We start from the raw sequence: 15,469 nt of genomic DNA on the forward strand, positions 1-15,469 counted from the left end.
AGTTCATCCTGAAATTGATAATTAACGGTAAACCTTTATTTCTTGCATGACACTTCAAGAATCTTTGCCAGTTACCAGCAAACAGCATTTACTTACAACCAAATCAGAAGGAAGTACAGAGCAGAAAGATGTTTTAGTCTCACATGAGCTAAGTTTTGTTTCTAAGATTCCATATTTACATACTGTTAATCATGTATTCTTGCCACCAGTTACTCTTCCCAGAAGCAGATCCCCTTCAAACAGCTGAGGACTTCTGCTAACAGACCAAATGCATCAATCTCAACTTTCTTAGATGCCACTCTGACAAGAATAAATCGATATTCTGAGCTTAAGAAAACTTACCAATCAATGATATTGATCAATAAGAGTTGTAGAGAAAGAAAACATACAGACAAATTGTATGATGGATATCCTAGCTAAATGGGAGTTCATTTACATTGTATAATAAAAGCTCTGCATTCCAGGAAACCTTAGTGACCTTAATGTTGGTAATAACCATGGAGAAAAACTCAAAAAATTGTCTCACTATTGCTTTTTTTTTGATTGCAAAGAAATCACCACAAGTAGCACACATTTTTGTATGTCAGATTGGTTTGTATAAAGTTTTAAACCATTCCTTAAATGATGCCTCTTTGCATTCATTTTTTATCAGCCTAACAAGTGCTGGCTAAGTGAGAAATAAGAAGGTTTGACAGTGCAGATGTTCTCAGTAGTTTAGAATATGGTTCTCTTTCCTATCATCTATTAATGAATTAATGTTCCAGCACTGTGTTTATAATCTGATATGCCATTTTTCAGATCAAACATTAAAAGGTTCACTGGTACCTACAGACCACAACTGCAAAATTTGAACCCAGTTAAAAGCTTGCACTTTCATCTGGAAAGGGCAGTTTTCATTTCTTCTCTTCACGTCTTGTACTATCATTTATATATTTATTCTTCGCATAAGCAAACTCAAAGAGGAATAGTTATCAGCATACTGTAGAACAGAAGATATTGACCAAAACACATTACTGTCCACCGATGTTTTCATGATGAAGATGGAGGGGCTGCCACAGTACATTTATTGAGGCATTTGGCTCCACTGGGCTCCTGACACACTCCTCTCCGGATCACTTTATCCAGCAAGATATTTTACTACCTTAAGGTGTTCAGGACATTCCAAGTCTGCCAACTATAAAAGAGCTGTGTGTCTATCAGACTACCCTTTTCGGTTTCCAGGTAAAAATGGAACCAATGTTATGAATATTTTAACTTCCTTCCTCTTTGTCCCTACATACCTTCTAACTCCAAACTCCAATAGTTTCCCATACAAGAGCAAGAATCTATCTTATCTTTACCCCCTGTTTCTCCATCTCTTCTGCTATCATACAGACTTCTTAATATGGTACCAATACACTGCTGGAAGCCATGCAGTTTGAATCCTCATTAATATGCCACTGGAACATCAAAAAAAAATTCCTACCTACTTTCTGCTAATGATGATAATTCAGCTAATGAGAATAATTTCACAATTAATTCTACACTTGTTATTGACTTTCTTGCCCTTTTGGTTTGCATCTTCTGGTGTTACTGTCAAACTTAGAATTTAAAAAAAAAATTCTATCATTTCAGCTAGTGAAAGATACTGTTACCTTTACAACCTGAAAACCTAAGCAATCTGTTAAATGGGCGTGCCTACTAGGAAACTGTTATTGCTTCAAATATTATCATTTATCTCATTGTAACATTTGTTTTCAATTTCTAAAAACATGACTGACTCAGTCCCATGAGCTGAAACATGTTTAATGTCCTGTGATGCAATACAGCTGCAGTTCACAAAAGAAAAATTAAGAGGCATAAGGGGACCATTCCACATTAAAATCACTGTATGGATGTGTTAAAGGTTGGCTTTTGTGATTAGTTTGTAGCTGTTTAAATGATGACCCTTTACTGATACTTCAGCGATTTGGCAAAGGAAGGAAGTGTAATTGCCAGTATTCACAGACCATTTAATTGGAAGCAAAGACAGTAAAATATGGACCAAAAATCATTTAGGACATTTTTGACTCATATCAGGGGAATATTTTATTGAATAGTTCTGTTTCAGATTGAATGAAGCTTGCATTTATGAACTGAAAGTACACAAAATTGCTTGTGATATGGGGAATATATAAAAATGCCTGGATTTTATTGAGGAACTTCTTATGATTAATTAGATTCCAATCCCACAGAAATTCTGTAGTAGTTCTGACAAGGGCAATATTTAGATTATTTTCTCCTTTTCCTGTTAGGAAATTAGAACACAGTTGAAAATCACCCCTCTGTCCAGGAAGCAGCAAAAATGCCCCTTATGAAACCATTGAACATCCTTTTGAAGGGATACATCTGACTGAAATAGCATGAATACCTTGTGCAAAGAGGTAAATTTAAATTTAAATTTAGAAGAGATACTGGACTGCTTCAAGAATTCTGGTACCGGCTTATAAGAGACCTTTGAGAATTGATCTACAAGTGGACAATGACTTTATTTTCTTCTCACTGTGGTTATGGTCAGATACCAGCAATAAAGTATGGTATACGACACATTTTTAGGTGTAATGCTTCACCAAACAAGACTTTAGCCATTGTGTTTTCTTCTTCTCTATGCTATGCATGGCGACAACCATATTTGTCATTGAAGTAATATAAAGCTTCTTAAAATGAACAAGGGAAGAAAAAAATCAGAAAACAGGAGAAGATTTCACTACAAGTAGATAAAGCTCATTCTAGAGCTCCCCAGAGTTTTCATAGATAGCTGGCAAAAGTATAGGAGGCTCACAAAACAAAAGTCAGCCTTAGATCTTTCTTCCTTTACTGAGCTTTATGAAGATTTCCTTTCACTCTCTATGTTCTCAGAATTCTACCATTACCATAAGTTCTTCAAATATAACTGCCCCAGATTTAAGCCCAATTTTTTGTAATATGCAACTGCAGAAGTGTAATAATGTTCAGGAAGTAAATCTGTTCTTCATCTAATCCTGAGTTCAGCTCTGGAGAGATCAAGCACAAGAAGCTGTCTTACCAGATTACAAACAAACTCTCAAATATTAAAACATACAGAATCAAAACTCCAAGAAATTTCTCTAACAAATTCCATGTACAGGCAATAATTGTTTATTAAAATAATTTTAAAAGCTGAGGTTTTCATGCAGGATAAAAATGTAGCATTAGCAGTGTTCAACAAAGCAAAACAAAGCAAAGCAAAACAAAACAAAACAAAAATGTTTTAAGAGACTCTTCTAACAAGGACATTCCATTACATAAGTTCAAATCCTCTCACCACACTTTAAATCTAGGTCTGTCATGAACCAGAACTTTACAGAAATGCAGAAGGACTCCTATAGAGCTTCAAAGCAATACAGGAATGTAGTTGTGGAAGTGCATCATGTAAAGAGCAACCCCACTAACTGATAGCTCACAAGTATTAGAAATAATTTACATGTTAGTGGAAGATGTACCATGTTGCACTACAAAACTAAAAGATATATAAGTAGTTCATTAAAGTAATGGAGTGTAGGAAATAACATCTGAAACCACAAATATTACAGCCACAGGTAACTTCTGAGCACACTTTTAAAGTGGGACAGCCATTTACCTGGTTACATTTTTGCACTGCCATTAGATTTAGGAGGTTTCTGTAGAACTAATTGGAAGGATTTTGTGCGATATCTTTATTCATGCTCACACTCATTCATTCACTCACCACCCTGTGACTCCACTATTTACCGAAGGATTCTGTAAATCTTCCCATGGATGCCATTCTGAGGCCATTTTGCATGCCAAAGTGCTGCCCTTGCATTTGCCTCTATGACAAGCAGTGTGGCCCATCTCAAGAATGGTAGAGAAATCGTAAAGTTGAAGAAACATATCCCACAGGATGAAAATGTATGAAGGGGAGGTTAATCAAACTAGATAACTCAGCCTGGAGCAGAGAAGACTCAAGAGAAAGTGAGATATGAAAGAAGAGCATAAAACCATGCATTATGTGGAGGAGGTGAAAAGGAAATGACTATTCATTTTTTTGCTTGTAACACAAGAAATAGGATCATGAAATGAAATGATGAGACAGAAAATTTAAAACAAACAGGAAGTAGTTTTTCATGTAGTACATAATTAAATTGTGAAACTCATTGTTGCAGAATACCGCCAAAAAGAAATTAATGGAGGAAAGGATCCATTAAGGGTTATTAACAAACAAGTTACAGACACAACTTCTCCAACAGAAATCCTTTTATTAGACTTTGCTGGAATTTGGATAGGCACTCTAAGAAAATAACACTCTAGACATGTCCTGGGAGAGGAGCTTAAACACACTGTCTAAATTTGGTCTCATGGTCCCACATACTTAAAGAAAGCACAAGCATTCCACTCCCCCCATCTGCTAATCAGATCATCTAGACCTCTTCCTTTCAATCAACACTTCTGCTTTTGGGTACCTGACACTTTTAGGAACTATGCCATTGAAAAGGGACAGCACTATTTATGATCCTTGTTTTTTCTTTCTTAAAAGGGACAGAGTATCACAGAGTAGTTCTGCCTGCTTCTTTCCTGAAATCATGAATTGTTGGTGAAAAAAAATCTCCTATTGTTTTGCTTGCAAGATGGAATATGGCAGAAATTACACAATATGACAACTGAAAAGTTCATTGATCCTATTTCATAGCACTTCTTTTTCTTATCTCAGTTTCCCTTCAGAGTTGATTGTTGATTTTATATAGCAATACATGCCGTAATCCTGCTTTTCATAAAGGATTTTTATATATACACACCTTACTGTAAATCACTGTATCACCCGATTTCTTCAATTACTCAGATATATAAAGAAAAGAAATTAGCATAAACTATATTTCTCTGTACAGTTTTATCTGTGCACAAGGATTTACTGTGATTTTTTATTTCAAAATTAATCCAGTTCTCAGATATCCTCCTTATTTTCCTATTTCTCTAAACACAATCTTATATATTCAGTGTACTGCATTCTGTATTTAGCATCAAAGAGTAACTATCCTAAATATCTCTTCTCTGTGAGATTTGTTGAGTTTCAGTGTATGTTTTACATTCTTTGTACTGTACAATGCATTCACAAAGCATTCTTATCATTATGCATTCCACTAAAGAAAGAAAGATCTAAAATTTACTGAAACAGAGTTTAGTGAAACGGAGTTTAGAAAAATAATGTATTCTGAGGTTAATTTTAAAAACACATTTTACTGTGACTCATTACCTTCAATTAAAGCCAGATCTATGCATGAACAGCTGTAGTAAATACAGAAAATTATACTTCTGGGTAATTTATGAGAGGAAGTACACTGCGATTCTATCATCAATAAATAAAAGTGAAGATTACAGCACAGCAAAGAAGTCAATAAGCAGAAATTATGTTGCTTGCTGCTAACAACTACTCCTTGCTTTCTTTGCATTTCAACCTGTTTTGCTTTCTCAGTGTGGAATGTTTTGAGGAGTTGTTTCGTACTTTTGCATATTTCTGTGATTTGATTACATTTTCATGTGGAACATGTAGAAGAGCTATTACCTTCTCTGTGTGGGAAATAGGAAGGTGAACTGATGCTATCTGAAAATGAATTAAAGAAGGTGGGAAGAAATGTGTTCTGCAGTACTGGATAACAGAATGACCTTGAAAGTACTTGCTGAACACTAAGGTGCTTCCCAGTTTCAGAATCCTTCAGGACCCCTCCCTGATTCTAGGTGTTTGTATACCTATTGTGGTCAACAACTGTTTCTTTTTCTTAACACCGGCTGCCCTCAGGATCCCCATTTTCAAAGTCAGAACACCACCATTTGCCATCTGTTATGCTTGGGTTTTAGATTGACAGAACAGTGATGAGGTCCCAGATTGTCATCCGGACACAGTATTTAATCTGGTAAGTACAAAGCAAAAAAGAAGACATAGTACCAGGTCTCTTCAGTCCACACTGGCTGTTTTTTCAGCACCAATCACAGTTCATAGCCCTAAACGAACTGGGCTCTACCTGCCTACAAATCTTTTTTTTTTTCCTACTTTGGAAACTTGGAAATTACCAGAAATTAGTCCTCAAGCTTGAAGCTGATGGGACTTTAGTAGCAGACCTACTGTTTTGGATCTCCATCTCAAGATCTCCTTTTCAATGGAGGACTGATATATCTAGAGGATACATTCAGAGGATGAGACAAACGTGATCTTGCCACCTTAGGTTTGGTTTAAACTGAAATGGTTGCAATACGCTAACAATGCAGTGAGATGTTACACAGCAGAAAATAGAGAAGAAAAATCTATGAGGCCCCTCTGATGAGCTCATATCAAGACTCTTGCTAGGCCTCTGTTTTCTTAGACCAGGTGGTGAAAAGAATAAACACCCTTTTCAATATCTCTGACAATATTCCACTGACAGCTGAAGACCTTGGTTACTGGTACTACTTCTGATGTTTCTTTTCTTTAACCTCAGCAGTCTTTATACCAGCATGAATTCTCTGTAACGTAGTAGAAAATCAGGTTGTGAGAGGTCAATACCACCAAGCATTTCACATTTCTTAATCACAATTTGTCATTTAGAGGTTGGACACTAATCTCTCTCTTTTTTGCAGGATTTTGAACTTTATGAGCAAATACTGTGGACAAGTTATAATGCAAATCATGGGGGTTTTGGTGTCGAAGTTTCAAAGTAGCTGTAAAATGAGCTTGGATAGTATTTATGATAATTTTTAATCAATTAAATCTATTTTTAAAATTCAGGTGACAAAAAAAAATGGGCACCACAATGCAGGATTCACTTGGAACAGCAGTCATTGACATAATCTGATAGTAAGTGATGAGACCCTGAAGTAAGTCTGTAAAAATATGAAAAATGAAGGAAGATTAATATTCAGGGCAGAATACTGATTGGAAAGCCTCCATGAAAAGGTAACAGGACTATTTTTAAAGATGCATTTTACTTCTAGAGACACAGGGAGATGATTTAAAGAGGCTTTCATGCTGATTACTTTAGATAAAAATACAGCCTGTTCGAAGTTAGCCAAACATGCCGGGTAGCCAAGTTGATGCAATGTGTTTCAGTATACTGTGTGTCCATGGATATTCCGGAATTTACTGTAGGTACAGCTGGGAAATCTCAGAGATACCCCTTTCCAGAATTCAGCTATTGGGTTATAAAAATATTTTCACATTTCCTGCAGATGGCTGGATTCTTTTCTTCACTCATAATTTTAATTCAGAATTCATTACGGACAGCTGCTGGCTCTGATAGAACCTAATTGCTCTTTTACTAGACTCAGCTGCAAGCAGTCAGATTTCCTTTTCCTTTGTAGAGTATATTATATATAAACATGGGCGGGGAGAAAAATAACCAATTAACTAAATACATATGGATAAAATGACTCACTAAGAGCGCTGATCAAATAATGTATCAAACTACAGCTTAGGTCAAAGGAAATTACAGGCCTTGTAGGACATGATAATATATATATGGAAATAATTATCAGCACCAACATATTTGTAATTTGAGATAACACATGGAAAAGGCATTGCTTCTGTTAAAAAAATCTTATAGAAAATTATTACATTTTAATAAGGGGCAGGTTATTTCACTGAGTGAAAAGTCATCAGTCTCCAGCAGACCTGCTCAACTGACACCATTTGTTGGCCGAATCCAAGTCAGGCCTCAGTACCTCCACTGGACAACTTAGCAAGAAAATGTGGCATAATTCTGGAACTAGTTTTGCTGCCTTACCTCTTATTAAAAAAAAAAATAAAAAGACTGGGGAATAGTTACTGTTACTAAGGCTACAGAAAAAGGGTACATCACAAACGAGGGAGCAGAGACAGCCAGCAAAAAGACAAAGAATGTGAGGATTCCCTGCCATCTCCCTCCATATGACAAGTACTGAAGCAGGTTAGGATACTTTGCTGTCCCAGTTTGCTACGATGGATGAACACAAGGGAAAGTTGTAGACATGTAAAACAAGGAACAGCGTTAAAGAATGGTCTTTTTGCTCCCTTTATCCAAAGATATTTAGTGAAATGAAGAGATGCATGTTTAAAATAACAGTAAATAGGTATCTTCTAACATGATGTATGAAACTACTTGTTAGAGAATAATACTTAGACAAGGAAAAAAGTCAAAGATAAGACTGTCTGGTTTTGTTCTTTAAAATGTGTGTACAATCATGAATATGAACAATAAAGTATCCACCAGTTTCTCTAGGTAGCTAAAGGAATAATGGGGGAAAAGAATTTAAATCCTCATAAAGTAGGGCTAAACTAGTCACTAACTGCTTGCTGCTGGGGAGGAAACTTTACTGAAACATTGTTGACATTTGAGTTTTATACTTTCCCCTGAAAGTTCTGACATTTGCCATTGTCAGAGACAGGATACTGGCCTAGATAGACCACTGATTCTATCTAGTAATAGCATTCACTATGTTACTATACAGATTTCTGACTTCTACCAGAAACAAAATCTTGCTCTGTGCAGTCATAGCAGCTTTTTAGGATTTCAAAAGATAATCCAGCCCCAAGTCACAGCAGTGGGGGTATAATCCCCTGAACCACAGGCTAAGTGCCAACCAAAGATGGCTTTATACACATAGGACTGATTTAATCAAAAAGACCACAAGTAGGTATTTTCTGTTATTTGAACCTGCATGAAGAAATACTGCTATTATTTGTTATTTGTATGCTTTTCAATTTTAATAATGGTTCCAGTGATACTGAGTTTTTATGCTTATAAACAACGGAAGCACATACTGTACATAAAGCAGCTTCAGTTGAGGTTTTAGGAAAGGCTGGTTTGCTGTGCAGAAATGGTTTCTAACTTAAGAGAAAACTTGCAAGCGGATCAGCATCAGTTTGCTGGTGTTTGACACCTCATTGAGGATTTCTAGATAATGTAGCATAGCATTTTCCTATTCAACTAAAAATATCAAGGTAACTTAGCCAATCCTTGAGGACCCTGCACACTGTCACATTAACTACTGTATGGTAATCCTTGTCATGTTCATACTTTCAGGTTTTCATATTTGAGCACCTAAATTTAAGGAAACAAATTAGAGACCTAAGCTAATAAGACCCAGACTGCCCTTAAGTTAAAGAGTGATCAGTTGGGGAAGGTAAATGGCATCTTTGCAATCAAGATGATCCTAACTAATGACACTCAAATTTGAAACAGAGAAAAAAAATTCCAGCATTACTCATCCATCACTGGCTCTATGAGCATACAAACGGAGACTCTGCTTTTTGTCTGTACAATTGCATGAGCATAGCACAGTAATTAGGTGAAAACTCTTGTATATTTAGCATAGAACAGCTAGGGTCTTCAACTGTGAAGCTTTTGAAATCTAAATTTTCATAACCTTGAAAGTTTTTATGGTAAGAATATGAAGGCAAGTCCCAACTCCTGTCTCTCTGTGATGCCACTCATTACACAAGTGATTATCAAGTAGTGTCTTGTTATACTGATGACCCCTCAATCAGTGTGCTGGTGGGACTTCAGTCTTCGTTTCTGCCAGCTAGCATTTATCAACCTTTCTTCTAGACTCTTTCTCATTTTCCAGTAGATTCTACAATTCCAACAACTAAATGAAGACAGAACAACCATCCAAAAATTTCTAAATGAAGAGAATCCAGTTCTAGTTCCTTAAACAGAGATCAAGCTCCCAAGGTATGAAACTCTGCAAACCTTGTTGTATTTTGTGTAAGGTACATATAGAAATGAAATAACTCCCAAGAAGAAAGCTATGTGTAGAAATGAAATGACTCCCAGTCAGTTACTCTGACTGCATGGTCAGAGTAACTAAGACTATCAATACAAATGGAATACAATGAAAAACATGGACATTTGCTCATTGCTGTATTTTTATATTAAGAGGAACTAAGCATCCTAAGCAACAACTATCCATTGTTTTAAGAAGAGAATCTAACAACAGCCTTATCCCTCTCCCTTTGCTTTTTATTTGTGAACTTTGAGAAAAAAGTTGTCTTAATGAGATACATGGTAATCTACAGCTAACAGCTGGAGAGGAAATAGTGTTACAGTGTTTTCGTATATAGATCATACCCGGCACAGTCTAATATATGGTAGCAACTCAATAGTTCCTGGATAAAGACAAGTGCGTAAAGCAGAGAAAGTTTAGAATATTTGTGATATTAAAATACCTGTCATACTAAAATGCTTTTACTATCTTTTCCTCTCCAGAGCTTTCAGCTGTCCAGGGATGTTAGGAAAGATCCTGAGTTGTTCTCAGGGTAGAGGTAGGAAAGGGATGAGGAAGCTTTTAGTATTTTTCAATTTCCTTTGAGAGATTTCTGAATATGTACTGGGGGGGATTTTTCCCCCCACCATGAAAAAGGATAAGCAGTCATCTGCAACCTACTCACTGCCAGGATTAGAAAATGAGCACTTGTGAGGCACGTGGCAAAAGTGGAAGGGAGGTTCAAAAGATATATAGATGAAGTAAAACAATCCACTGGAAAATCATTGCCTTAGATATGGGTTTTTTAAATTTTTTTTTTTATTCTGAAACACTGAACAAAAATTAAGCAAATATTCTATTTTAATAAATACAAGATCACATTGCATTCTGTTATTTTGTTAAAATTGTTTTTACTGTGCTAACTGGTTATGTTAGTACACGCAGGCACAGATTTACTTAAAACAGTCACATTCTTCCAAACGTCCAAGTTTTTCTCTTTGCAATAGCAGCATTAACAGTACCTGCCAAAACTTCACAAAGTATCTTAAAGATATGCCCCTTGGTGCTGGTATTAAAAAGAGAGATTCAAACATATGGGATTGCACTTACATGTTAAGCTTTTATGTAGTGTTACTGAACCAACTACTAAAGTTTCTGTGATGTTTTGAAAACATAGTGGCATAAAGCTCCAAACACCCTCTGGTGCTATTTTATTGTGATCTGATTAGCACCTGTTTGCCTGCACTAATCCAACTTCAAACAAAAACGTGTGCTTTCCCCACTATCATTAGACTACACATTACAGCCTCCCCGATGCAGAATCCCAGGGTTTAAGCCTGCATTTTTTCATTAAAGAAACCCTTTTTTCTAGATCAGCTCTGCAAATTAGGGCAAGTCATGCAGAGACACCAGCTGGATTGTGATATTACTCAACTTATGTGCAAAGGGACTGAAAGGATACGGTCTTAAAATATAACGGTCTGTAAATGAAAAAGCATCTACCTGCATCAAGTATTTCAACTACCATAGAAAAATCTTCAGACAAGTTATTCTAAATAAGCCGTCAAGATTTGAACACACATTATGAAAAGTATCTACAAACAGGATGGGATTGCTAAATTTCTTCTGTGTTCCCCCCCCCCCATCCAGCTTTAGCTTTGATTTAGCTGTTTTCCTCTACCAAATCTCATAGTGAAAATAATGATACTGATGTCTTTGGGGGAATGCAACTCAAGCAAGGATCACAGAACATGGCAGTTCATAAAAAACGTATTTCTAAATTTAACTTTACCTTGATTTGGGCTTTGCTAAACTACCTTTCCTGGTGGATACAGACAGAAAAGTACAGATTTTTTTCCTGGAAAAAGAGTGCAATGGCATTATGCATTTATATTATTACCACTACACCTTTTTCATACAGGTAGTCCTACCAGAATATCTGATTACATAAATAAAAAAATATGCATTTAGATTAGGCCTTGATGTTACCTTTGGTGCTTCACAATCCTTTCAGCAATGACCTATGTCTTCTCCTTAAAAATAACGTAGCTTTAATTATATTTTAATTACCTTTTCAGCTTAAAAATCTCCCAACTTTTCTACACAAGTAAAAGCTTTGACTAGTAGAACGTACATATGAGATTTCTCAACATGTTTTTGACTTCTATATTAGATTCAAATTCAATACTGCACAGGCAACCAAACTGTTAATTATCAAAAGTAGATGTGTAAATGACATGCAAAGATGTCTGTTGCATGGACATTAGTAACAAATAATTACTAAGGTTATTGTAAATTCTGATCATACAATTCTGTATTCTTTCATCACACAGTTTGTTATGAAAACTTCCATTTGCATTTGTTTCACATGCATTTATCAGAATGTCTTATAAAATCTAGTAATTTTGAATGGTAATACTTATATAATATTAATTTTTAATTTCACCAGTTAAGACTATGCTTTTTTTTTTCTGGTCAGTTATGTGAGTAGAATGCATTCAAATGTTTACAGGGTCGGTTCTTCCGTTTTCACTTGTTTTCACCTCAGACTTTTTCCCACTAAGCACACTGTAAGTTATTAAATAAATTCTTCATACACTCAACAACCATTTCCTAGGAACAGGATATAAACTAGCTTATCAGCTAGTGAGGCTTTGATACAAACTGGTCTGGGGCCACACTTGTGAACCGGATCTCCAACTACTTTGATTCTCTATAGGATATATAGCCATATCCCAAAACCACCAAGCAAACAGGAAAAACCTCTTAATCTCTTAACATGAAGTGGACTGAAAGACAACTGTTGGTCAATATTAAGGCAGTTGTGGAGAATGTAGCAAGGAAAAGCTTGGGCTAAACCTTTCACTTACAATACCTAATACAGAATAAATAGGGGGTTACTCTCCAAGGATCAAAATGCAGATAGCTCTCTCTTTTATTTATTCCTCACCCTGGCAGGCTCCTGTTGCTTTTACTGGGTGTTGACCTGAATCAAAAGTGAAAAGGAGCTCAGCTTTTGAGCAGTAAGAAACTCTGAGCTAAACTCACAGAAATATTATAGACAAATAGCTTCTCCCTGTACTTAGTTGCCTGCTAGCTTTTATTATCAGATTTTTATGGGTTAAAAGCTTTCCAGAAAAATGCTTCCACAGCTTCTTCATACCTACTCTTTCCTTTTACCGAACATACTTTGAAAGGTAAACCCCCCTGTATTTATACTTCTATAACATGTCATTATTATAATTTCCTGAGCTCTGACACTTTGTTAGGTACTGGAAGAAACATAAAAGAAGGTATATCAGTGCTGTCTTAGATGTCTTACACTCCCCACTATGAATCCCATGTTCCTGCTGGGGAGTAAACTCAGATTATTCCTTCAGAGAGATATCTTGGAAAAGCACTGGCTACCATAGGCGAAGTATACAAGATATGGTCTTGTATTACATTGTTTTGCTCTAGTGGCGAAAGTTTGAAATACTTTTAATATCTGAATGAAGCTTTACATAAGCTTTAATGAAAAGGGACTAAGAAAGTCCTGAACGCAAAACATGAGACAGTGACAGAGAAGACACAGAACAAGGAAAAGAGGACTTGTTCAAAAGGCTGCAGAGGCAGACTAGGGGCCAGCAAAGGAAGAAATGAAAACAAAGAAGTTTGTCAAGAACAGATAAAATATCTCAGTGGAAAAGGGTGACTACTAGAAGGCAGTGAAAGGTGATGCATGACAAAAATTGGCAGGAAAATACTACCACTAGAATGACAACCTTTCTTCAGAGAAAATACTAAGACTTGTAGGAACATATTTTATACTGAAATGGTTCAGCAACATGGTAAAAAGCAGTGAAATGAGTTTGAGAAAACAGTGGAACTGAAGGACAGAAATAGAATGTAATTAGAGGAGTCCACGGAACAAAGAGCAGTCCAGACACTGGAGAGAAAAAGAATAGAAAAAAGTGAAATGACTGAGGATGAGAAGCAAAGGAAAGAGTGGAATGGAGAAATTTACAAAGTGAGCAACAGAGAAGAGAGGAAAAAAAAATCTCAAAGCAGATTCTAAGAAAAAATAGATAACATGCAAAACTTGCTTACTTTTTCTGTTTCAACATAAAATTAAATTTTTTCTGAGCTTGAAATGAAATGTTTAGGCACATCTAGCACTTTAATTTCAAACTAAATGTGAAAGCTTTTCATGTCACTGAATGAAAGACATAACTTTTAGCCTAAAAAAATTGTGCTGATGCTCTGTTGTTGTTGTTCCTCTTTTGATTCTTTTACCAATTTAATAACGTCAAATTCAAAATGATAAGGCAATACAAATCTTAAAATACAATGTTGCTACAATATGCCTGAAAAGAGACACCCACATTAACATTACTACTGTAAGAAAGACTTTAGTAACTTATTCTTGTTGGTCTATCAGTTAGATAGCCAACACATTAACATTGATGAGTTAATGAGTACATTCATAAACTTTGGACTGTCCACAACACTTGCTGCTACATGCCCAGCCAAATAAAATTTTTAAATACAGAGACATAAATTTGTAAATTTGCAAGAAATCTGGTTTTATTAGTTCTTCTGCTCATAGGGAAATTGTTGGGAGTGGGATTTAAAAGGCTTGCTAAAATAATAGAATATGTGGAAGTCTGCTTTGTAGAGGATAGGTTGTACGAAATGCCTAAAATCTTAATGTCTCAAGAAGCTATACATAAGGCAAAGAGCTTCAACAAATTTACTAACAGGATATGCATATTGTAGAGTATTGATAAACAAATCAATAGGAAATTGGGAAAAGAAGTCTCTCAGCAGGCATCAAATCAACACCACTGTTCATCAATACCACTGAGTGGCAATAAGCTTTGTAATTTATTTCATCCTTTCCAATTACTTGCTGTATGACTTTTAACAACTAATTTAATTAGTCTATTTTTGCATTGAGAGAATTTAGGTAATTATACTAACTTAACAACCTTCCCAGAGTGGGAGGATTAATTTCTTCTATTAATTTGGGGTTTGATTTAGAGCATAACATCTTCACTGCTGAGCACCTTTGGAGGTATGCTCTATATGGAAGCTGACAAAATTATAGCTGAGGCAATCTATAATTCTAGGCAATATTCAAAATGTTTTAAGATCCTGTAAATACAGGTACAGAAAGATTTGGCTCCATTCAGGAAATACTCAGCAAACTGTATAAATAGATTTGTATTATTTATATTTATTTCACATTCCTAACCCTGCTGTTTCAATAAACATTAAATGTCTATCACCCATGTTTTCTGATCTTTTCTAAACCGTCTGTGCCTTTCAACATTGAAGTCCTGCTTATTTTGTTTTCCTGTTGACTCTATTTTCCCGTCTCATTTACAAGAGCCTCTTTTAATCACCTTAAAAATGTTCAAATAACCAGCTTCCATGGCTGGCTTACCAATATCTAAGAAGCCAGAACTAGAGGATGTGGTATGCTGTAATCCTTGTAATTCCTATTCCTCAGTTTTTGGATGACAAAAGCAAGACTGATTTTCAAATACGCTAAGCATTTGTAGCTCCAGTGAACAGGGAGTAGTAGCTCTCAGCCTTACTAACTGAAGGTATTCCAAAATGAAGTTCACAAAAATCAGTGATCTTAGGAATTTGCTTTGAAAGGGGCAGCACAGTAAGCTATGTAAGCTATATCAACATAGCCCTGGAATGAGAGGGACCTGTCTTACAGCTTACTTCTCTCAGAATTAACACATATGTTTTGACAATGTTCAGTGTGATT

General features: G+C 35.7%; 1 protein-coding gene across 2 annotated transcripts in view; it reads right to left on the reverse strand.

The window, feature by feature from the left end:
• Positions 1 to 15,469, reverse strand: part of PTPRD (protein tyrosine phosphatase receptor type D) — a 1,297,197-nt gene that overhangs the window by 17,418 nt on the left and 1,264,310 nt on the right. The gene's annotated exons all lie outside the window — the stretch shown is intronic.

The sequence above is a fragment of the Aptenodytes patagonicus genome, chromosome Z (genome assembly GCF_965638725.1).
Source record: "Aptenodytes patagonicus chromosome Z, bAptPat1.pri.cur, whole genome shotgun sequence".
In the NCBI taxonomy this organism is placed as follows: Eukaryota; Metazoa; Chordata; class Aves; order Sphenisciformes; family Spheniscidae; genus Aptenodytes; species Aptenodytes patagonicus.